This window comes from Microcaecilia unicolor, chromosome 13 (genome assembly GCF_901765095.1).
Source record: "Microcaecilia unicolor chromosome 13, aMicUni1.1, whole genome shotgun sequence".
Classification (NCBI taxonomy): Eukaryota; Metazoa; Chordata; class Amphibia; order Gymnophiona; family Siphonopidae; genus Microcaecilia; species Microcaecilia unicolor.
The window spans coordinates 86,030,063-86,054,430 of record NC_044043.1 but is presented as its reverse complement, the minus strand read 5'-3'; the positions used below and the strand labels follow the sequence as shown (position 1 = coordinate 86,054,430).

The 24,368-nt window shown below is 44.3% G+C and overlaps 1 protein-coding gene and 1 long non-coding RNA gene across 2 annotated transcripts in view; both read right to left on the bottom strand.

Moving 5' to 3' along the window:
- Positions 1 to 24,368, bottom strand: part of CAMTA1 (calmodulin binding transcription activator 1) — a 2,140,984-nt gene that overhangs the window by 698,914 nt on the left and 1,417,702 nt on the right. The gene's annotated exons all lie outside the window — the stretch shown is intronic.
- LOC115456798 lies at positions 1,939 to 23,679 on the bottom strand. The gene is made up of 3 exons (XR_003939919.1): positions 23,656 to 23,679; positions 15,425 to 15,430; positions 1,939 to 1,997 (listed from the first exon to the last, which is right to left on the bottom strand). It is a non-coding gene; the product is annotated as an uncharacterized LOC115456798 (long non-coding RNA).

The following is a 24,368-nucleotide window of genomic DNA, read 5'->3' as shown; positions in this document are numbered from 1 at the left end:
GTAGATACTGACTTACCCTACCATTCTATCACAGAATCTTGATCAGATGCCGTTATAGAATTAGCACGCAGCGGGATGCATTTAGTTGACTAACTTTTAGCGCCCAGTGACAGAACTGATTGGGGATAATCTGGAAATGTTAAAGGTAGAGTTGATAATGATAAGGGATGGGTTACTGAGTAGTGATGACAATGTTGAGAGGTTCATAACAACGTGTGAATTCATGTCTTCATTGAAGGGGGCTATCGGACAGTCATATAAATATTTAAAGGGGGAGGAGTTGGTCTATTTTAAGTTTATGGGTGCGTTGGAGAGGGAACTGGGTGGGCAATTTGATGCTTGTGATTCACAGGCTGAACTAATTCCGGATATTCAATGTCAAGGCTTCCATGGCGATCCATACATTGTTCACAATCACCACCATACTTCCTCTTACAAAGTAAACATGACCAGCATGGCCTAAAAAGGGAACTCAAATGAAGCAATGTTGGTTGCATTGTAGGAATTGCTCTACGCATTCTCACACTGCTGAAATTGATGTTTTTCTATCAGAGGAGGGCAGAACGAAGCTTGGGAGATTGAACTGGAAGTCCAAAGGACTGGGGAAAACCTGATGACCCCTGGTCCCATCTCAGAAAAAGCAATGAAAACAGATGAACAAGTTACTGGACAAAACAAAAAAAAAAAGAAAGAAAGATTTGGTAGCGGCAAATTAGGATGCAAAGATCTTCATATTAGGTTTTCCTCTGGATATTAAGCTGCTCCCAAAAAAGAGCTTTCCTCTACTTTGATTGGTTTAAGACGCCCTATTTGGTCCAATGAAGTTTTAATCTCTTGCAACCAATGGGATGAAATCAGCTTGAGACAATATTGCCTTTATATTGCACTCACACCATATGTGGAGTTACCTAAGTGAGCTCTGTTAAGTCAACCGCAGGTGATATTAAACGATTAGCACGAGTGTCTCATATAAACATTATTTGGTGGTCCCAAGCACGTAGTATTTGCTTACTAATTATGCACAGGAAAAAAAAAGCCTTCTGGACACATAAACAGTGTAATAAGGAAAACAATGTCCCATAAACTTTAGTAGCAGTAATAATGATTAACAACATGTCTTAACTTTATAAATGTTACATTCTCTTGTTAACTAATGTATGCCATAGAAAGAGCTAATTCACATATTTAATGTGCATTTAAGGCAAATCCAACCTCCTTAAATTGATGAGGGTAACTCTATAAAGAGGGCACTAATATACCAGCTGATTACGCATGCAAATGATTTGAATACTGGCACATGAGCTAGATTCTATAAATGGTGCTGAAAATAAAAACGCCAAGCGCTATCCTATAAACTCCACCTAAAGTTAGTCCTTGGGGTCAGGCTTAAATTTAGGCATGTCAATTTGCACAAATGAAAATGTGATGCAGCCATGCCTAAATTTAGGTGCAGAACCCCTTACTCTACAATTGTGTGTGTAACCAAACAACACACCCATGATCAGCCCTGAACTGCCCATGACCCTCCCAATTTCCGTGCCCCCTTTTTCAGGATACATGTAAAATGTAGATGTGGATCACACACCTATATTTGTCCATGTACATCTTAATTGATTGCAATTAGCGCCAATAATGACTTTTTAAAAAGCCAATTATTGGCAATAATTGACTAATTATTCAATTAAGATGCACCCACAATTTGGGCATGTGCCCAAATTTTCATGTGCATCTCAAAACACCCTTTATAGAATTAGGGGGTATATGTGCACATATGGTCATTTATACACATAAATGCTGAAAATCTTCCTACATGTTATTCTGTAAATATCTTACATAGCATGCATTTGACATGCGGGTGTACCCATGGACGGGACTTAAGAACATAAGAATAGCCATACTAGGTCAGACCAATGGTTCATCTAGCCCAGTATCCTGCTTCCAGGTCACAAGTACCTGGCAGAAACCCAAATAGTAGCACCGTTTCATGCTACTAATCCCTGGGCAAGCAATAGCATTCCCCCGTGTCCATCTCAATAATGAGTTCCAGGACTTAACTATCCTTTGGGTGAAAAATATTGCTTTCTATTTGTTTCAAAAGTATTTCCATGCAATTTCACTGAATGTCCCCTGGTCTTTGTACTTTTTGAATGAATGAAAAATCGATTCACCTCCACCCACTACACACCAGTCAGGATTCTGTAGACCTCAATCATATCCCTCCTCGGCCGTCTCTTGTCCAAGCTGAAGAGCCCTAACCTCTTTAGCCTTTCCTCATATGGGAGCAGTTCCAACCCCTCTATCATTTTGGTCGTTCTTCTTTGAACCTTTTCTAATTCCGCTATATCTTTTTTTGAGAAATGGCGACCAGAATTGAATGCAATAGTCATGGTGAGGTCACACCATGGAGCGATACAGAGGTATAATATTTTTGGTCTTGTTTTGCATCCCTCTTCTAATTATTCCTAGCATCCTGTTTGCTTTTTTGACCATTTACCGCACACTGGACAGAAGATTTCAGCGTACTGTGTTCAATGACACCTAGGTCTTTTTCTTGAGTGCTGACTCCTAAAGTGGGCATCAGAAAACTATGATTCGGATTATTCTTCCTAATGTGCATCACTTTGCATTTGTCTACAAATTGTGCAGGTATCTCTAACATTTAGGTATGAGCATTTGTACCGGCTCTATAGATGACGTTTAATGCTTGCACTTAAATGCATACATTGGGTACATACCTGGCTAAAGTAGGTGCCTTCTTTCCTTTATGGAATATGCACCAATCAGGCTCACTGAATTCCCTATACAGGCATCTACTGTCAAACTATGTTGTTATTCCATATAAATTTCAAATCTTGAATATACATTATACATTATGGTGTAAATTTGCAATAGAGCACTTAAGTGTCGGTCCATACAGCTACTGGCTGATACTCAAAGCGAGTTTAACAGCCCTGAGCGTCGCCAGTCCATAGCTAACCGCAAATATTCAGCAGCAGTTCATCGGTTAGCGCCTGAGCCGAAACCAGCTAACCTTTGAGCGTTCCAGGGGCGGAGTTGGCACTTAAGCGGTTAACAGCTGATGTTTAGTCCTTAGCCGTGTAAGATAACCGCATAAAAGTGGGCCACATAAAAAGTAGTCCTATCTTATGTGGTTAAGGCACAAGTTTTCAACTCAGTCCTCAGGGCACACCCAGTCAATGGGGATATCCTGAAAACCCGGACTGGCTGGGTGTGCCCCGAGGACTGGGTTGAAAACCCCTGGGTTAAGGGCTGAAATTTGCACTTAACCACATCATTTTCATACAACCATATATTCAATGCCGGTGCTCGGACTCGGCCTGGCATTGCTATCCGGGAATACAGCCGTTAGCAGACATAACAACACTGGCTGAATATCAGCCTGCTTTTTTTTTTTTTTTAAACCTTGTGCGGATTATTCTGATATTCAAACAGAAGGTACCCTCGCAGATTGTGTTTAAATACGGGCTTGTTACACATTGTTCTGCCCGTATACAGTTTCAAATTTTCAGTGTGTGTGTTCAGGTTTCTTCCCTGAATAAGTTATACCCCAGAAATTCTTCTTTGTCCTGCAGTTAAATTTATTTATTTATATTTTGCTCACACCTTTTTCAGTAGTAGCTCAAGGTGAGTTACATTCAGGTACTCTGGATATTTCTCTGTCCCAGGAGGGCTCACAATCTAAGTTTGTACCTGAGGCAATGGAGGGTTAAGTGACTTGCCCAAGATCACAAGAAGCAGCAGTGGGATTTGAACTGGCCACCTCTGGATGGCAAGACCGGTGCTCTAACCACTAGGCCACTCTTCCACCCCAAAGAACCGTGTTACTCTTTGGGGTTCTACATGGAATGTTGCTACACTTTGACATTCTGCATGGAATCTTGTTATTCTTTAGAATTCTAGAATCTTTATTTATTTAGATTTTGCTCACACCTTTTTCAGTAGTAGCTCACGGTGAGTTACATTCAGGTACACTGCACACTTATGAAACACTAGTAAAAGAGGCCCGTTTCAGAGCAAATGAAACGGGCGCTAGCAAGGTTTTCGTCGCCAACACCCCCCCCCCCCCCGCCTCCCTGGCCAACCCCTTCGTTGTTCTGCCATTGCTCCGCCCCCAACGTCATGACGTTTGACGCGAGGGCGGGGCCCGGAGCGATTTCCCACCCCCCCGCCTGTCTCCCTCCTTGCCAACCCCTTCGTTGTTCTGCCATTGCTCCGCCCCCAACGTCATGACGTTAGACGTGAGGGCGGGGCCAGGAGCGATTTCCCACCCCCCCGCCTCCCTGTCTCCCTCCCTGCCAACCCCTTCGTTGTTCTGCCATAGCTCCGCCTGAACCTTCTTGAAGGAAGTCAGGGCTTGGCTTCACTGACGTCAGTGTCCTCAGAACGTTGAGGGTGAGTTTTATTATAGTAGGTGTTACAGTAATGGCTGGAAATCCATTTAGGCCAGGAGTTCTCAATCTAGTCCACAGCCCACATCAAGAGAGGTTTTCATAATGAATATGCATGAGATAAATTTGCATGCTCTACTTCCATTGTAAACTGAAACTTATTGGCTAGGTATGTCTACGTCTGTCACCTTTTTTTTGTGACAGACGTAGACCTATGGCTTTGGAGTGACTCTTCTCTTTGAAGTGCCTTAGGTTAAGTAGTCCTTTCATTCCACTTTACATTTCTGAGTTCAACAAATAGATTTTTAAGTGGAAATTATATGATCACACAGATATCCATTAGCCCCTGATGCAGCCCAGTTGGGCGAAACACGGCCTGTGTCGGGCTTTCTAATTTCATTTTTATCGAATTTCCATTAAATACTGTTTTTTTTTATATATACGTATCTGCTTTGTCTGTTTTCCATCTTGGAGTTTGCAGATCGGTTATCCTGTTGTTTTCTTGGAAATCCATTTAGGCCAGGAGTTCTCAATCTAGTCCACAGCCCACATCAAGAGAGGTTTTCAGGATATCCATAATGAATATGCATGAGATAAATTTGCATGCTCTACTTCCATTGTAAACTGAAACTTATTGGCTAGGTATGTCCTGAGGACTGGGTTGAGAATCACTCAGGGGCCCTTGTATTAAGCTGCTAATGCAGGATTTACTGTACAGGAGACAATAGCGCAAACTCTCCCTAATGTCTCCTGTTCTAAAAAGGCAGCTGCCATGGTAAAATTCCTGCATTAGCTGCCTAATATGAGAATGGGCAGGATAGAGGCATGACATGAGCAGATGCAGGTGTGGCTAGTGCATGACTTGCTACCACATGCTAGCTGTCATGACTGCCAATAGTGCGGCTAACTAACCACTACCTCAAGAGGAGAGAGAAATGCAGCTGCACTACCAGCAGTGCAATAGCATAGTGTCCTATGCGAGTCTACCTGAGCAGAGGAACACTGAGATCCCACGGTAAATAAGTCGGAAGTCAGAGTGGGAAAATGATCAGGCTGAGCAGGAACAAACAAGGAAACTTCTAAGGTGTTAGTGCCGTTGTATAAACCTCTAGCGAGGCCCCATGTGGAGTACTGCGTGCAGTTCTGGAGACCGCACCTACGGAAAGATATAAACAGGATGAAGTTGTCCCAGAGGGCGGCTACGAAATTAGTAAGTGGCCTTGAATGCAAATATTATAGGGACAGGCTTATGAACCTCAACATGTATATGCTGGAAGAGAGGAGGGCATTTATGTACAGGAAGAGAGCCTTTTTCAACTGAAGGAGAGCACTGGAATGAGGGGGCATATGACGAAGTTAAGAGGGAATGGGCGTTGGAGTAATCTAAGGAAGTACTATTTCACAGAAAGAGTGGTGGAGGCATGGAATGGCCTCCCGGTGGAGGTTATGGAGTCAAGGACTGTTCTAGAAGTTAAAAGGGCATGGGATAAGCATGTGGGATCGCTTAGGAAAAGGAAGAGTTAGGGGTTACAGAGGATGGGCAGACTGGATGGGTCATATATATATTTTTTATTTTTATTTGTTACATTTGTATCCCACATTTTCCCCGGCTCAATGTGGCTTACATATTACCGTTAACGGCGATAGCCGATTCCGGTATGAACAAATGCATGGTGTGAATAATACAAAGTGATATTGTGGTGGGATGAAGTACATGTATGGTACGTTGGATTGGGGGGGTCTTAGAGAGGGAGAGGGGAGGAAGAGTCAGGTAATGTTCATTAGGGTCTTTGGTTTCATTATGATGTAGGTGTCCAGGTATTTTATGTTGAGACAGTGGGGTATGCTCTTCTGAACAGGTCTGTCTTTAGTGCTTTCCGGAAGTCTAGATGGTCGAGCGTAGTTTTTACTGCTTTTGGCAGTGCGTTCCATAGTTGTGCGCTTAAATAGGAAAAGCTGGTTGCGTAGATGGATTTGTATTTGAGTCCTTTATCTGCTGTCATGTTTCTAAGAATGGCAAACGTTTATTGGTGAAGACTCGACACAGCACTGTATTTTGGCGGCGAGCCTGCTTCAGGAGTCTTCATATAACGTGTGTTAAATCACCAAAGCTTAACAATTGTCATTAAAAATGGATGAGAAAAGAGGGTCTTGAAAAAGACCTTTGTCGCTAAATAGAAGGTACAGCATCAGTTGGCTGTTTCTGTTCTTACTCTCTTTGACTTCGATTAGTATAGTGTCCTATTAGGGTAGGCGCTGCTGTGCTCTCCACCTCCTTCTGCATCCGTCCCTAATTTTGGATTCAAGCGCTGACCCAGGCAGCAGCGAAGGGGGATCTCCACTGTATGGGAACTGTTGAGAATTACTACCAATGCCAGCCCCCCCCCCCCCCCCCAGGGTGATTCATGGGAGTTGGGGGAGAGTAAGCTTTGCAATCAGGGACAGGGTTATACGGGAGGGGCGGGGTTAGTGTGTCAGGGAGTTGGGTCATTGGGGTGAGGGTCTTTCATCTGTGATGGGGGGAGACTTATATTTTGGATGGGGGGATTTGGGATAGGAATTGGGTGTTGTCAGGGGTTACATGTGTGAGTGGAGGATCAGAAGAGGGATGCACAAGGAGGGAGGAAAACCTCAGGTAACACCTTTTTAAAAAAATGTATTTACTGCTGGCCCTGCACGGCATTACTTACAGGGGAAGATAGCGCGGGAGCAACTGCATTTAACACAGTTCCCTAAGGTGCGGTAAATGCAGATGCTGATCACGCCTCCTGCTTTTGCCGCAAAGGCTTTATGGTTACTGCACCTTAATTGTTGCATTAAACACGGGTAACTGCAAAACCTACCATGCTTTAATAAAAGTGCCAATGAGTTAGATAAATTCAGTCCTTCTACTCGGGTAATCCTTTGGCCCAATATTCAGCCCTGGTGGCAAGCATGCTTTTTTAAAAGCTGGCTGTGTTTTTTTTTTTTTTTAATTTTAATATGCATATTTAGCATTTCCATCCATATAGACAGCAGAACTGAAAACACACGGAACACATTCGCCAGCAGTAGCTATATGTATAACGGCGATATTCAGCCGCTTTAATTATAGCAAAGTGGCTTAACGGTTTTCCTGCTCTAAATTAGTCCGCTTTTCCGCTTAATTACACAGAAGCTGAATATTACTGCTGTTCATATAGGAAAGAGCCCTTGATGCACCTGGCACTATCCAGAGGGTGCTGTAGCAATTCGGGGCTAATTCTAGAAAGTGAGTGCTGAATTTATATGCAGGTTACGTGCGTAAATGATTCGAAGAATGGCATATATGCGTGCATGTGGCTGGCGGATGCTAGCTTCTAAATTGGAGGTACGTATTTTACCTGGATTCATCTGGTGAAGTGCTCTTACAGAAATCATTTTCAATAGGGAAGACTTGGCTGGAAGCCCAGTCATCCGGAATATTTATTTCCCTTTCTCCCCTCTCAGTTGTCTCTTGAATCACACAGTGCAGCCTTCCCTGGCATCAAATATCATTCAGTTCCCTCATCTGGATCAACAAATCTTATGGTCTGGATGTCGATAAGTCAGAAGCAGCCAGAAGCCCCGGCTTCCGACTCCAACCCAGCTCTTGTTTTGCAGAATATTGTTATTATCCCCATGCAAAAGACAGACTAATGGGTTTCTTTCTGCAGGCAATTAAAAAGCGATTTGTCACGCATTAAGATGTGTTGCTTGGTATCGACAGATATTACTCTGCTTTACCACTCTCTGGGAGAGACATGACTTTAAGAATTACTGAGGGAAGTTCTGCAGCTTCCCAACACTGAGACCTAAGCTCAGACCTACAACCACAATCAGTAGCTCAGGGGGGGGGGGGGGGGGGGGGGCTCAGCACCAGTAAGCTTCTTCATGCCTGTCTGCCTGTTTCCGGGTCCGTCTCTCCTGTTGCGTGCTGCCCAGGACCCCGGACAGTGAAAGTCATTGGGCCCCCCCTGGACGCTGCCTGACACCCCCCCATTCCCCATAGTACAGTGCCCCTATCGCCACAGCTGTCGCCCCTGTTCCGCACAGTCCCCCTACCACACACTACAGACCCCTGAGCCTCAGTGGACCCTCCCCGGTCCTACCTTGAAGGGACCTGGTGGTCTAATGGCTTCTTCAGGGGTGGGAAAGAACTCCACTCTTTCCTGACCACTGTCGCTGCTCTGTCCAGCACCACCGTGTTTTCACTGCTAAAGGACGTCTCGGCCTCCATTTTGGAAATATGGCGGCACTGGGCAGACTAGTGGCAGTGGGCAGCCATTTTGGAAACACAGCAGTGCCAGGCAGGAAGGAGTGGGGTTCTTTCCTGCCCCCGCAGAAGCCATTAGAACATCAGGGCCCTTCAAGGTGGGACCGGGAAGGGCCGACTGAGGCTCTGCCCATATGGTCAGCATTTGTAACAGTTACACACACACAACACCATAAACACCTTCGATTAGAGATTCCCAGCAATCAGGTCTAAACTCCAGAGCACCTCGTGCCCAAGATCCAGTGCCAAAAGTAATCACTGACCAAGTGGCATTAAACATGGTTTGTCAAAAAATTAACAAATCTGCAAACTTAAATAAGAAACTAAATGATATGCTGTAAATAGGTCTATAAGGTGACTATGTTAATATCGATAAATATATATTAAATAGTTTTAACAAAGAGGCCTCAATAGCCCAGGGTACCAACTCAGTGGACACACCTGATAAGGCTTTTATCATGGGCCAACAACCTTCTGAAAAACCTACAGAGTGAAATAATTCAAACAATCTGTAGTAAAAAAAAAACAGAAAGGTTGTAATGTTAATTAAATATTCGACCAAAATGTTAACATAGTCGACATTAATAGAGTTTGTTGATATGGTAGTATAAATCGGAAGAGAAAACTGTTATTATTATCAAGAGAAAAAGTTGACTAGAAAATTGCAAACCAACTCAACGGTAACATCCGACGGGAGGCTCCTCCACATGGGTGGTTTTACAAACAGTCAATTAAACATGGTTAACATTATGGTTAGAGTAAAGGGCTTTAACTTAGGATTGCTAGGCACCGGCTGGTGCTTCTCACCAGTGATTATCTGGCCTCACCTAATATATGAGCGATAAATGGTTCCATTTATTCTAACACTAATTTCTAGCAGATTTCCCATTTTTCATAGTAGTTTCATCATTCTAAAAATCAAGAGAACTTGAACGTAGAAAACAAAATCACAGAGAGAATCACAGTGACATTTACAGAACAAGACTGCTGTATACCTTAGGAAAGCTTTACAGAAATACCTACAAATCCTTCATAATTCCCAACACAGATGGTATAGAACATGTCAACATAAAGCAGGTATTAACTCGATTAGTATTTTACAAATTGCTGTCACTTTAGGAAAACCAATGGAATTGTTTTGAGCTGTTACAGGAATTGTGTTGATCTTTTCTGCGCGGTTTACTTTCTTTTGGTCTGCTAGCGTTTTTCCTTTGGGCGCTCACCTCAGTCTTAACCAGGGCCTCTGTTGGGAGCAGAGCCTTAAGCTTTCATTCACAACTAGTCAGCACTCATTCTCCTATTGAACATTTACATCCCAGCCAGTGCCATACCGAGGGTGGCTGACACCCGGGGCAGGTCGCTGCTGCGCACCCTCCCCCCCTGGGTGCAGCACGGCGCCCCCCCCCCCCTCGGAGCGCATTCTTACATTGAATTAGGAAGCAAGGGGCAGGCGAGAGGGCCAATCCGCCCCCGAGTGCATGTCGCTGGGAGCTGCGTCGGCTCCGCTGGTTCCCTGCTCTCTCTGTCCCGGAACAGGAAGTAACCTGTTCTGGGGCAGAGGGCAGGAAACCAGCGGAGCCGACACCCCCCCAGCGGTGTACACCCGGGGCGGACCGCCCCACCCCTTCCTACACCACTAATCCCAGCTTATCTGCAGAGACAATCTTCAGTCCAAGGCCATGCAACAGGGCTCCTTTAGGAACCCTGCAATGATGGCTCTACATTTGGCCACTGGGACTCTACAAAAGGAAAGGATAGTGAACTTTTTAGAATCCAATGGATTGCAAGATCTGAGGCACTATGGTTTTACCAAAGGAAAATCATGCCAAATGAATCTGGTTGATTTCTTTGACTGGGATTGAAGACATGTGCTAGACGTAGTTTAGTTGGATTTCAGAAAAGCCTTTGAGACAGTTCCTCATAGGAGGCCCATGAATAAACTGAGTGGGCTGAAGTTAGGACCCAATGTGGTAAACTGGATTAGAAACTGGTTGACTGGCAGATGACAGAAGGTGGTGGTAAATTCAGTTGGAGGAAAGGAAGGGGCTATTCACTGGGTGAGCCGCAGCTCTCTCGGTGCCCTCTGCAGGAAGGAAAGGGAGGGTCTTCTGGAAATCTGAGGCATACAAAGAGGTAGCAGTGTGACTCAGATTGCCATAGCTCCTCTCTCCTCATGGAGATCTGACCTACGACAGCAAAAGAAATCAACCACCAAGGTGGAGGAACGTCAAACACTATGGACGAAGAGAGATCAAGGGAGTAGTGTAATCAACAAGACACTTCCAAAAACACAAGGGAGGCGGTGAGTATCAAAGCACAAGGTTAATTCATAAACAGACTCGACGTGGCATGTGTTTCGGAAGTAGTGCCTGCCTCAGAAGTCTTAAATAGTATATAAAAGACAAATGTATCTAGCAGCTTATCAATGTGAATGAGATGGTGCAGTCTTGGAAAAGACACAAAGCACACCTTGGCAATGGTACAAGTAGCCAACAGATATGAAAAACTGTGGGATGCTTGTGAGTTACTGTGTTCTCACAAGCCCTGTGGTGACCCTGTATCCTACTCCTGCAGGGCATTCATGTTACTTAGGAAATCTAGATGAAGTGCAAGGATGCTACAAAGGTCTGTGAACATCAGGGATGCTGAGGGGGGGGGGGGGGGGCATGGGGAGGCAAAATTCCCCAGGCCCGGCATCCAAGGGGGGGGGGGGCTCAGCACCAGTAAGCTTCTTCATGCCTGCCTGCCTGTTTCCAGGTCCGTCTCTCCTGTTGCGTGCTGCCCAGGACCCGGGCGATTGCATTAAAGCAATATCACATTAATGCAATCATCCAGGTCCCCAACTCCTGGCACACAGAAGCAGGAAAGGACAGCAGAAGTCACAGAAAGGGAAGGAATGGTATGGGTGGGTGGTGGCAGCGATCTGAGTGGGGGGGGCGTGGCCCAAGTGGGGGAGGCGGAGTGGCGGTGGCCCGAGTGGGGTAGGTGGCAGCGGCAGCCCTTCAAGTGGGGGAGAGCACGATGGTCCGGTCCTGCCCTGGGCCCAGCTGGTTCTCTCAAGAGCCCTGGTGAACATTATTGGAGTACAGGCCAAAATTGTCTAGTTTCCCATGTTATTTATGTGATTTTTTTTACCTTATTCAAGGGGTTTTAAAATTTGTTTTAATTTCAGGATCAATGTTGGTGTGCCATATTGCTCAAATAATAAATACAATTGGTTAATAGTGTGTGTGTTACTGAGTCAGAGAACACACTATTGATGACAAATGAAAGTTTTTTTCCTGATTTTTAAATTTTACATAAGTATTGCCATACTGGGGCAGACCGAAGGCCATCAAGCCCAGCATCCTGTTTCCAACAGTGGCCAATCCAGGTTACAAGCACCTGGCAAGATCCCAAAATAGTGCAATAGATTTTATGCTGCTTCTCATAGAAATAAGCAGTGGATTTTCCTCAAGTCAATTTTAATAATGGTCTATGGACATTTCCTTTAGGAAGCCATCCAACCCCTTTTTAAACCCCACTATGCTAACTACTTTTACTACATTCTCTGGCAATGAATTCCGCAGTTTAATTACACATTCAGTAAAGAGAATTTTCTCAGATTAGTTTTAAATTTACTACTTTGTGGCTTCATTGCGTGACCCTAGTCCTAGTATTTTTGGAAAGGGTAACCAAACGATTCACGTCTACCCGTTCCACTCCACTCATTATTTTATAGACCTCTATCATATCTTCCCTCAGCCCTGTTTTCTCCAAGCTGAAGAACCCTAGCCACTTTAGCCTTCCATCATCATTTATGTATATGGCCACATCTACACAAAAATGACTTTATAAAATTACCCCCTGTATATGCAGGAGGTACCTCTTATATTCAATATTGCAAGCAATTGAAATCTCCCCTTGCTTCTGCATACAGGCTGGTTTGCCATCTCAACAAAAATACATATTTACAAAGCATTCTACAAAATATAGGTGTGAGGAAACTTTTTTTTAACCTGTGAATTGTGCAGATCAGCACTGGTAGAGGAAATAACAAGAAAGAGAAAGTATCAACATTTGCCAGTTTTGTTACAATGATTTCTTTTAAGTTCAGGCCGATTTCCTAGCAATGACTGGACAAGTATTTCCCCTTTCACAGATCAAAAGGACCCTCTGCAGTTCCTACAGTAACCCTATCTCTTCCTCTTGCCATTTCAAATATTGCTTGATCTTCTGGAGGTTCCCAGAGCATCAAACATTAAAAGGCCAAAAGCTATTCTGAGCACACAACAGTATGAAAAGTTCAAGACATTTTGGAGATGGATTTGACTTTTTGTTCCCCTTGCCTCTAATTTTTTCCAAGGCCAAGATCTGATTGTGATCATTAAGCGATCCTCCAAACAGCAGTTCATAGTAGAAAACGTCTTGAAGGTCATTCCCAGGACCTTGAGCATTCTCTTCTTCTTTTGTTTTGGGGGAGTGAGAGGGAGGGGATTGGTTTGAAACCCAGAAGGGACAGGTTCCATAGCATTTCACGATGCTTGCCTTTTACCCAGAGCCGTAGCGAGGGGAGCTGACACCCGGGGCGGGTCGCCGCTGCGCACCCCCCCGGGTGCAGCACGGCGCACCCTCCTCCTGCTGGAGTGCACCCCCCGGAGCGCATACCTGCGGCGAGGGACGGGCGGGAGGGCCGATCCGCCCCGACTGCACGTTGCTGGGGTGTGTCGGCTCCGCGCTGGTTCACTGCTCTCTCTGTCCCGGAACAGGAAGTAACCTGTTCCGGGGCAGAGAGGGCAGTGCACCAGCGCGGAGCCGACACCCCCCAGCGGCGTGCACCCGGGGCGGACAGCCCCCCCTTCCTACGCCACTGCTTTTACCTATATGTGAACTTGTAAGTCTTTTTCAATATTAGGTATAACACTGAGGCTGATTCTGTGGAAATCTAATGTTACTTCAAGTGCCCTCCGATCACACTTTCTCTATTTATGAGTTGCTCCTTTCCTCATGGGTTCCATCACTATTCGTCTGAGTACATCACCTTGAAAGGCATCCATGATCTATCTACCTCCTTTTGATTCTGCAGATGGGACATTTCAATCCACATCCGTCATGTGAAATCCCACAGCAACAGCACCTCCACTTTCATTACCAACTTTTGGATATCCAAGACCATATTGTTGTCCCGTTTCTCCATTTGTGTTGTACTTTGGTACCACGAGGCTGCTGCTAGAGGTCACGGCAGCCATTTTGAAAAGGAAGCCATGACAGGCAGGAGCAAGTGGCCATCGCTCTTGCCCATTTCCCGCTAGACTGCCAGAGACTAAGCAAGTAGGCCCACATTGATCCTGGTGAGAGGTATGGATGTTCTGGGAGGTGAGAGGGAGGGATGGGGATCATGGAGCGGTATGAATGATCTGGAAGGTAAGAGAGTGGGATTCTGGGGAAGCTCTGGATGTTATTGCAGAGGGGATGGGAGAGAGGAGGAAACGGAAGGAGGTTTTCATGTTCTTCTGGGGGAGGGGGGGGATGTTCTAGTGTGTGATAGGAAGGGAGAGGGAATTGGCATACTTCAGGCTGAGACCCAGAAGTTATACGAGTGCCAGCCGATATTCAGTGCTGGCACCCACACAGCTAAATGACAAGTTAGGACTGCTATTTATGTGGTCTTATTTGGTCACTTACCTGAATATTACTGGCACCCACATAGCTGCCAGCTCCTCCCTGACTCTGCCTCAAAATACTGGCCCGCTTTAAATATGGCCAGTCAGAACCAACATTCCGTGGCACTGCCCAGTTAAGTGCCACTGAATATTGGTGGCCGGTCCACACAGTGTGATTCAAGCAGTAAGGTGCCTCTCCTGACTGCTTAAATCATTTTGAATATTGTATGGTCAGTTACTAATAACCTGGGTTAAAAGTAGAATAATCCATCTTAATGGTTGCCCACATTGATAACTTCTCCCCATGTTCTAAACATTATTTTCAATTGAGTGTTAAGTTGTGACTAGAAAGACTCCATATCAATTAGTCAACATGATTCCCATTGTTGCATGCATTTACATTTCCTTTTGGGTGGCAATTTCCATAATGGCTTTATATAGGTGGGCTACTGGATGTTTCAATTTACAGCTTTCATATGACTGTAAAGATTGCGTAATAGCCAATATATGTGATGGAAGCAAAGTGGGGCACTTGAAAATACGGAAAGAATGAAAGATGGAGCCTTAAATCTTGGTCAATATCATTTTTGGTTCTAAAAATTAGAAAAAGGTAATCAATCAAGCTGAGAAAAAACAACTGGTTTAGAACTAATCATCTTTTCATAGTAACATAGTAAATGACGACAGATAAAGACCTGTATGGTCCATCCAGTCTGCCCAGCAAGATAAACTCATTTTACATGGTATGTGATACTTTACATGTATACCAGAGTTTGATTTGTCCTTGCCATTCTCAGGGCACAGACCGTAGAAGTCTGCCCAGCACTCTTCTTGTACTAAAAGTTCTAAAGATTCTGGAATCCTAAAGAGTTACAAGATTCCGGAATCCCAATTAGTAGCAACATTCCATGTAGAACCCCAAAGAGTAACATAGTAACAAAGCAAATGACAGCAGATAAAGACCTGAACGGCTCATCTGCCCAACAAGATAAACTCATTTTACATGGTATGTGATACTTTATATGTATATCCGAGTTTGATTTGTCCTTGCCTTTCTCAGGGCACAGACCGTAGAAGTCTGTCCAGCACTATTTTTGTACTAGGTTCTGAAGCTAACGTCCAAGCACCTTACAAATTAACACTCCAGCCCATCCCTATCTATTTAGTCACGATCAGGGCATAGGGCATATTTCTAATAAAACCTTTGCAAGAGATAGGAGTAATGGGAAATAAAAAGGGGGAAAATGTTTGCTAATTTACACATCTTCCTGCCACCAACAGTAAATTATAGGTCTTATAAAAGGGATGGTCCATTGGTAATGCAGATGATTTTTTAGAGTCATCAAACAGATAAGGTTGAAATGTGAAGGGTGAGATAAACTGTGACTTTAAATGTACCCAATGTGTTTTTACAGCAGAAGCGACTTTAAACAATTGTCCAATAGTACCTTAAGAAATTTGGAGACCCCCCTCCCCCCCCACACATTTCTTAGGAAGGAAAGAATATCAAACTTGAGTCTTGACTTTTTTCTCTGCCGTATGAATTGTGTCAGGAAGAGACATAAAGAACAAAAAGCTTTATGAGCAATGGAAGTCGATAGCTAAAAAGAAATAGAATTTTTGATGAAACTAGCATTTTGACTGCATTTATTCTTCCCAGACATGATACATAGCGATCTCTCAAACTAGACAGATTCACCTTCAAAATATGCAATAAAGCCTCATAATTCAGCCCGTATGAAGATGTTAAGTCACAAGGAATTATAACATCTAGATATCTAAATTTAGAAACTACTTGCACTCCAAAAGAAGTTTAAGGATGCAACTTAGACAACACAGATATAGAACAGAGTAGAAGCACCAGCTTAGTCAAATGAACGGAATAGCCCGCTAGGGTTCCAAACTCCTTAATCGAGTCCAATGTTGAGAGAGTATTAATGGGATCTGCAATATATACCAATGTATCATCTGCATATAAAGATATTGTATGTAATTCCTTTCCAAATTGAATACCTTGAATAGCATTCTTCTGTTTAATGGAGATTTCAAGAGACTCGGGAGTGGGGGAGGGAGTAATCAACTTGGGCTACTGTTAAGATGTATAGATAGCACACAGGGGTCCTTTTACTAAGGTGCACTGAAAAATGGCCTGTGGTAGTGTAGGCGCGTGTTTTGGCCGTGCGCAGAATCATTTTTAGCGCACCTCTAAAAAACGCCCTGTTTTTTTTTTGGGGGGGGGAGGCGAAAATAGACATGCGACAAAATGAAAATTGGCACGCATCCATTTTGGGTCTGAGACCCTACCGCCAGCCATTGACTTAGCGGCAAGATCTCATATGTTAACCGGGCGGTAATGGTCATAAGTACATAAGTAATGCCATACTGGGAAAAGACCAAGGGTCCATCGAGCCCAGCAACCTGTCCCCGACAGCGGCCAATCCAGGCCAAGGGCACCTGGCAAGCTTCCCAAACGTACAAACATTCTATACATGTTATTCCTGGAATTTTGGATTTTTTCCAAGTCCGTTTAGTAGCGGTTTATGGACTTGTCCTTTAGGAAACCGCCCAACCCCTTTTTAAACTCTGCTAAGCTAACCGCCTTCACCACTTTCTCCAGCAACGAATTCCAGAGTTTAATTACACGTTGGGTGAAGAAACATTTTCTCCGATTTGTTTTAAATTTACTACACTGTAGTTTCATCGCATGCCCCCTAGTCCTAGTCAACGCATATTCAAATGCTGATTACCACCCGGGCGCCAGAAAATAAAAATATTTTCTGATGCACATAGGGGACGTGCGTCAAAAATGAAATTACTGCCCCGGCCACGCAGTAGCTGGGTGGTAACTTGGAACTGACACACGATGGGCACGCTTAGGTGCTTACGCGACTCAGTAAAAGGGCCCCATAGTCCACGTTGATAGCAACGGCCCTCAATGGCTGCCGCAAATAGCGCAGAGGATAAAGGACACCCATGACAAGTGCCACATCCTAACTGAAAAGAAGACGAGGTCCAACCATTAACTAAAACTGAAGCCAGGGACGTAGCTATAAAGTCTTGATCCAATTAAGAAAAACAGTGCCATAATCCGATCGACCAAGGACTTCATAAAAATGGGGCAACTCAACTTTATCAAATGCTTTTTCAGCATCAAAGGAATGAACTGCATAGCCTGGCTCTGATTTAGAGACGGTATAAAGGTTATTTATTAAGCGATACACATTATTGGAGCCATACATAACCTTTATGAGGTCAGTTTAATCAGGATGGATAATACTGGTCATATAATTCTCAATCCTACTGCTCAAAATCTTAGTAAAAATGTTGTAATCTACATTTAATAAAAAGATTGATCTATAATTATTAGCACAATGAGTTACATGTTTCCCTTCCTTAGGGATAACTGAAATAGAGGTTTCATAATAGGTGACTGGCATACGCCGTATAACAGGAAGCTCATTAAAAACTTCAGTTGTTTTAGGGGCAAGATATGCTTTCAGTTGTTTATATAATTCGATGGAAAGAAACTCAGGTTCTGCAGATTTTATTGTAGTAATAGGTCTGCTAACCCAGCCAAAGACTTATCTATAATATCCCTAAACTCAGGAGAAAGTTCTGGAATCGATTGTTTATCTTACCAACCCATAATGGCCTGCATAGGTACATTAGGCTGGAATCTGTAAAGTTCTTTATAATATTCTGCAAAAATATAGGTGATGGTCTCAGATTTTGTGGGTAAAGGAAGCCATCCAGGTCTTAAATCGCTACGTGGTAAATTCTAATTTTTACGTGCATCCGAAACGCACGGCAGAAAATATTTTTTACTTTCTACTGTGTGGCGCTAATCAGCAGTGTTCGCATGCTGATTACTGCCTGGATCACGTGTGAGACCTTACCGCTAAGTCAATGGGTGGCAGTAAGGTCTCAGGCCCAAAATGGACACACGCCAATTTTTATTTTGCCGCATGTCCATTTTTGGCCCCCAAAAGGCCTTTTTTGCAGGCGCGTTGAAAAATGGACCTGCGCGCGTCCAGTACATGTGCCTGCATGGGCGCAGACCATTTTTCGGCGCACCTTAGTAAAAGGGTCCCTAAACAAGCAATTTATGTGGTTTGTTCACATTTAAAAAAAAGTGCTTTGTCAGATTTAAATACTGCTCATTTTGATCAGATTCAACAGCAGCTACGTTTCTATGGGGTCCTTTTACTACGCTGCATTACAAAGAGGGGCATAATCGAACGAGGCGCCCAAGTTTCCCTGAGGGCATCCTCGCAGGACGTCCCCGCGAAGGGGCGGGGAAACCCGTATTATCGAAACAAGATGGGCGGCCATCTTTCGTTGCGATAATACGGTCGGGGACGCCCAAATCTCAACATTCAGGTCGACCTTAGAGATGGTCGACATAAATGTTGAGATGGTCGTCCCCGGTTTTCGGCCATAATGGAAACCGAGGACACCCATGTCAAAAACGACCAAATCCAAGTAATTTGGTCATGGGAGGAGCCAGCATTCGTACTGCACTGGTCCCCCTGACATGCCAGGGCACCAACCGGGCACCCTAGGGGGCACTGCAGTGGACTAACTGATGCACTAACTGAACGGAAAAAGCCCTTCCTTTACCGATCCCTTGGTGATTCGGAAAGAAAGAGGCATGCATGAAGGAAATCGCATGCAAATGAGCTGCTCTCCGTTAGCTCATTTGCACATGATTTCCTTCCTAAGGAGGGGAAGCCAGTGCAGAGTAGCCAAGCATTATGCGTGGCTGCTCTGCGCAATACAAGTCCAGATGAAAACGTCCAAGTGCTCGTCAGGGACGTCCAAAATATGGATGTTTCTGTGAGAAGGATGTCCATGCCTTTGCTATGCCTCCAACACCCCCTTTATTTATTCGGATTTTGGATCACAAGTAGCAGCAGTGGGATTTGAACCACCCACCTCTGGATTGCAAGACCAGTGCTCTAACTGCTAGGCCACTCCTCCACTCCACTCCCTTGAAATTTGGCTGTCCCTGTGGGGAGGAGGGCAGTTCAGGACGTCCAAAATGATTGAAAGAAGGACGTCCACGCTTTCGCTATGCCTCTGCTGACACACACAGCATACTGCTGCGATGGACCCGAGTATGACATTTCAGGCTTGCAAAAAAAGTTTTTAAAGTTGTTTTTTTGAGGGTGGGAGGGGGTTAGTGACCACTGGGGGAGTCAGGGCAGGTCACATCCCCGATTCCCTCCAGTGGTCATCTGGTCAGTTTGGGCACTTTTTTGAGGCTTGGTACAATGCCGATTACTATCCAGTTAGCGCCACACAGTAGAAAATAAAAAATATTTTCTGCCGTGCATATCGGATGTGCGTAAAAATTAGAATTACCGCATAGTGATTTTAAGACCTGGATGGGTTCCTTTACCCACAAAATAAAGAACTGAAACTCAAATGCAATTTGAGAATATAGATGTTAAAATTTTAAAGTCGATGTAGCTGCTTGTTTTCTTAGGGGCCTTTTACTAAAGGGTTGCTGCGTGGCAATCTGGAACTACTGCTGGCCCAACGCGGTCAAATATATACCATAGGGGGTTACTGCCGCGGAGCACGGGAGCCCTTACCCTAATGCTCTCCCCCACATGGCCACACATTAAGTGCAAGCTTACCGCACGGCCATGAGTTTTTTTCTGGCTTTTTACCCGCTGTGGTAAAAAGGGCCCTGCTGGTGCGTGGCAAAAACATCCACTGCGGCAGGGCCCCTATTACCGCAGCTCAGTAAAAGGGACTCTCTGTTTTTTTTCTGCTTTATAATACCAGCCCTCGTTCCCACTCTCATCCCGGAATGACACGGAAATCCTTGCTGGTTAAGGGCTGAAGAGAAGTCTTGAGCACCAGCAGGGATGCTCACGCTCACAGTCCCCTCCATCACCAGAGTTCGAAGTCTATTACTTCAACAGGACACTTGTTCAGAATGGAGTCCCCTGTACCTAGGGGTTACCGTATGTCCGGATTTACCCAGACATGTCCTCTTTTTGAGGACATGTTCGGGCGTCCGGACGGGTTTTGCCAGTCCGCCCGTTTGTCCGGATTTCTGGACAAACGGGTGGGCGGGCCTATCCTAGCCTCCCCTTCCCTTACTTACTATCTACTGCCCTGATGGTCTAGTGACCGCTTCGGGGCAGGAAAAAGCCCCCTCTTTCCTGCCCAGAGCGCTGCCCTTGCCCTGCATCCTGTTGCTGTGACAGTCTCGGGATTCAAAATGGCCGCCGAGAGTTGACGCGGCCTCGCGAGACTTCAACTCTTGGCAGCCATTTTGAATCCCGAGACCGTCACAGCAACAGGATGCAGGGCAAGGACAGAACTCCGGCCAGGAAAGAGGGGGCTCTTTCCTGCCCCGAAGAGGTCACTAGACCACCAGAGCAGTAGATAGTAAGTAATGGAAGGGGAGGTGGTCTGGGGGAGGGGAGTGGGGGGGCAGGGGAGGGGAATATGGGACCCGGGGGGAGGGGGATATGTGACAGGGGACGGAGTGAGGATGTGAAAGGGGTGAGGTGTGGGCGAGGCAAGGGGGGCGGGACATGTGTCCTCTTTTTGAGAGGACAAAATATGGTAACCCTACCTGTACCACAATACATGGCTCAGTGAACAAGCGAAAGGGCCAGCCTTGATTTTTTTTTTCAGCACTGTGTCACTCTGTCTTGAACAATAGCTGAGGCTGAATCATCAAGGTGATGTATGGAAACATCTGTGGCCTGATACTCTATATTTTTTCTGCTCTTTCACGAGGGTTCTCTCGGACTTCGTGCACTGTGCTTCTTTCTAGCACTTGAGCAGTAAAACAAAATGTGTTCTTCTTCCAGAATTTGCTGCCGTTTTGCCTTCCCATAAACCCATGCTAAAGTCTCTTACATCTTTTGCTTGACAAAATAAATATAAAGTTTGAGGCAATCAATCCCTTTTGAAACCAGGAATGGCGTCAACTTCTAATCTTATCTGATGCTGAAGGGAATAGAATTTCAGGCCTAGCTGTTATTAGTCTGGTGGATTTCTCATTCTTTTCGAAGTCCCCTGCTCTCTAACTGCATTATTTTCAAATGGAAAAGACAGGAGAGCTGTTCTCTCTCTAATCAATATGATTGCATTAATAAGTGCTACATTGGCTCACTGATCAGGTAAAGATATTAGTGAAACACAAACAGAGAAATATGCTTTGAAAATGCTGGGTTTAGGGCCATTTGTAACTACAGTAAAAAGTAAAATCTCAAAATGATTACATTTGTTTTTACTGTTACCTAACTGCAGATCTGTAGACAGATTTTTGAAAAAAAAAACAAACCCTGGTTTTGTTCCTTACTAGAAAGCACAATGAGAATGCTATATCTATTTCAGATTTTCCAGGAAAAAAATTGCACACATATATTCCTACAAAATATAAAAATTCATAACTGCAGCGGGACATGTTTTCTCCACTCCTAGCCTAGCTGAGATAAGATTTAACCAGATCTCTCTCTGACCTCAAGTGCAACTTTCTTCAAATCAGTCACCTTATGTTCAAACTCTTCCTACTTTCTTACTCATCTATATGTTACAACTTTGCCTTACCCTTCACTATCAATTATAATGTTCTATTACGCATTGTGTTGTCATTGCAAGTAGTATACCATGCCATATTTTGTACTGTTACTTGAATATTTTTACTGCTGTAATTGCCTATTGCTCATGCTTGATCTATTCTTACTGCACACCGCCTTGAGTGAATTCCTTCAAAAAGGCGGTAAATAAATTCTAATAATAATAATAACAAAATGTCAGCTCAGCTATTCCCATGGCAGACCAGCTGAACAAACTCTTTGATTGATGATTGTTAAAGTAGGTAATCCATATCCTTGAAGTATTTACAAACCCATGAGGTGCTTCTTTATAGATATATGTACTGTTAATAAATTGACTTTACATAGATACTCATATTTCATCTGAAGACGACCTGCCTACAGTGGACATCTATTAACACAACCAACGGCATGCACTAAGTGGAGGAGTAGTTTAGTGGTCGAACAAGGGGCTTGTGAACTCCGAAAGTTGCAGTTCAAATTCCACATCTCCCACTGGTACTGCACGCAATCTTGGAAAAGACACTTCGTTCACCACTGCCTCAGGTACAACTTGATACTCCTGGGGGAATTCTGTGCAAAAACTTTGAAAATTCTGCACACGGTGTTTTAAAATTCTGCATATTATATTAGTATTTTATTTATTTTTGTTACATTTGTACCCCGCGCTTTCCCACTCATGGCAGGCTCAATGCAGCTTACATGGGGCAATGGAGGGTTAAGTGACTTGCCCAGAGTCACAAGGAGCTGCCTGTGCCTGAAGTGGGAATTGAACTCAATTCCTCAGGACCAAAGTCCACCACCCTAACCACTAGGCCACTCCTCCACTGTTGCTACTATTTGAGATTCTACATGGAATGTTGCTATTCCACTAGCAACATTCCATGTAGAAGTCGGCCCTTGCAGATCACCAATGTGGACGCACAGAAACAGAAGCCTGCGCAGCCTTCTACATGGAATGTTGCTAGTGGATTAGCCACAATCCATGTAGAATCTCCAATAGTAACAACATTCCATGTAGAATCTCCAATAGTATCTATTTTATTTTTGTTACATTTGTACCCTGTGCTTTCCCACTCATGGCAGGCTCAATGCAGCTTATATGGGGCAATGGAGGGTTAAGTGACTTGCCCAGAGTCACAAGGAGCTGCCTGTGCCTGAAGTGGGAATCCAACTCAGTTCCTCAGGACCAAAGTCCACCACCCTAACCACTAGGCCACTCCTACATTTTTATGTGCAGAATCCCTCAGTCATAAGACCTAACCTCTACCAGGCCTGATATTCCACCCCCACCCCCCAATCCCCTAAGGTTCAACAATTCCCAGCAACACCATTCTCCAGTTCCATCATCCTCAGCTCTGTCTCTCTCACCACAATTTAGCTTGAAGTTCTTCAACTCCCCTGTTTTTTCTGCTCTTTCTCCAAAGTGGACATCCCCCAACTTTCGCCCCTTCTCTCTTTTTCCTGTCCTCACTCTCCCTATCTTCTAGCATGTTCTATGCCCTCCACATGTCTCTCTCCTATCCTCTGATCCTTCTCTCTATCCCTCAGTTCTCACCCTCCCTATCTTCCAGCATTCTTTCTGTCCTCCACACATCTCCTTCCTATCATAAGAATAGCCATGCTGGGTCAGTCCAATGGTCCATCTAGTCTAGTATCCTGTTTCCAACAGTGGTCAATCCAGGTCACAAGTACCTGGCAGAAACCCTAATAGCAGCAAAATTACATGCTAGCACTCCCAGGACAAGCAGTGGCTTCTCCATGTCTGAATAGCAGACTATAGATTTTTCCTCCAGGAACTTGTCTAAACCTTTTTTTAAAACTCAGATACGCTAACTGCTGTTGCCACATCCTCCGGCTTGAGGTCCGGAGCATAACTATTCTTTGAGTGAAAAAAATATTTCCTTTTATTTGTTTTATAAGTATTTCCACGTAATTTCATTGAGTGTCCTCTGGTCTTTGTACTTTTTGAAAGAGTGAAAAATCTATTCACGTTTACCTGTTCTTTCTACACCACTCAGAATTTTATAGATCTCAATCATATCTCCCCTCAGCCGTCTCTTTTCCAAGTTGAAGAGCCCTAACCTCTGTAGCCTTTCCTCATATGAGAGGAGTTCCATCCCCTTTATCATTCTGGTCATTCTTCTTTGAACCATTTCTAATTCCACTATGTCTTTATAAAGATATGGCGACCAGAATTGAATGCAATACTCAAGGTGAGGTCGCACCATGGATCAATACAGAAGCATTATAATACCCTTGGTCTCATTTTGCATCCCTTTTCTAATAATTATAGCATCTTGTTTGCTTTTTTTGGCCACAGACGCAAACTGGGAAGAAGATTTCAGAAAATTGTCCACAATGACACCTAGATCTGTTTCTTGAGTGTGGACTCCTAAGGTGGACCCTGGCATCAGGATTATTCTTTCCAATGTGCATCACTCTGTATTTGCCCACA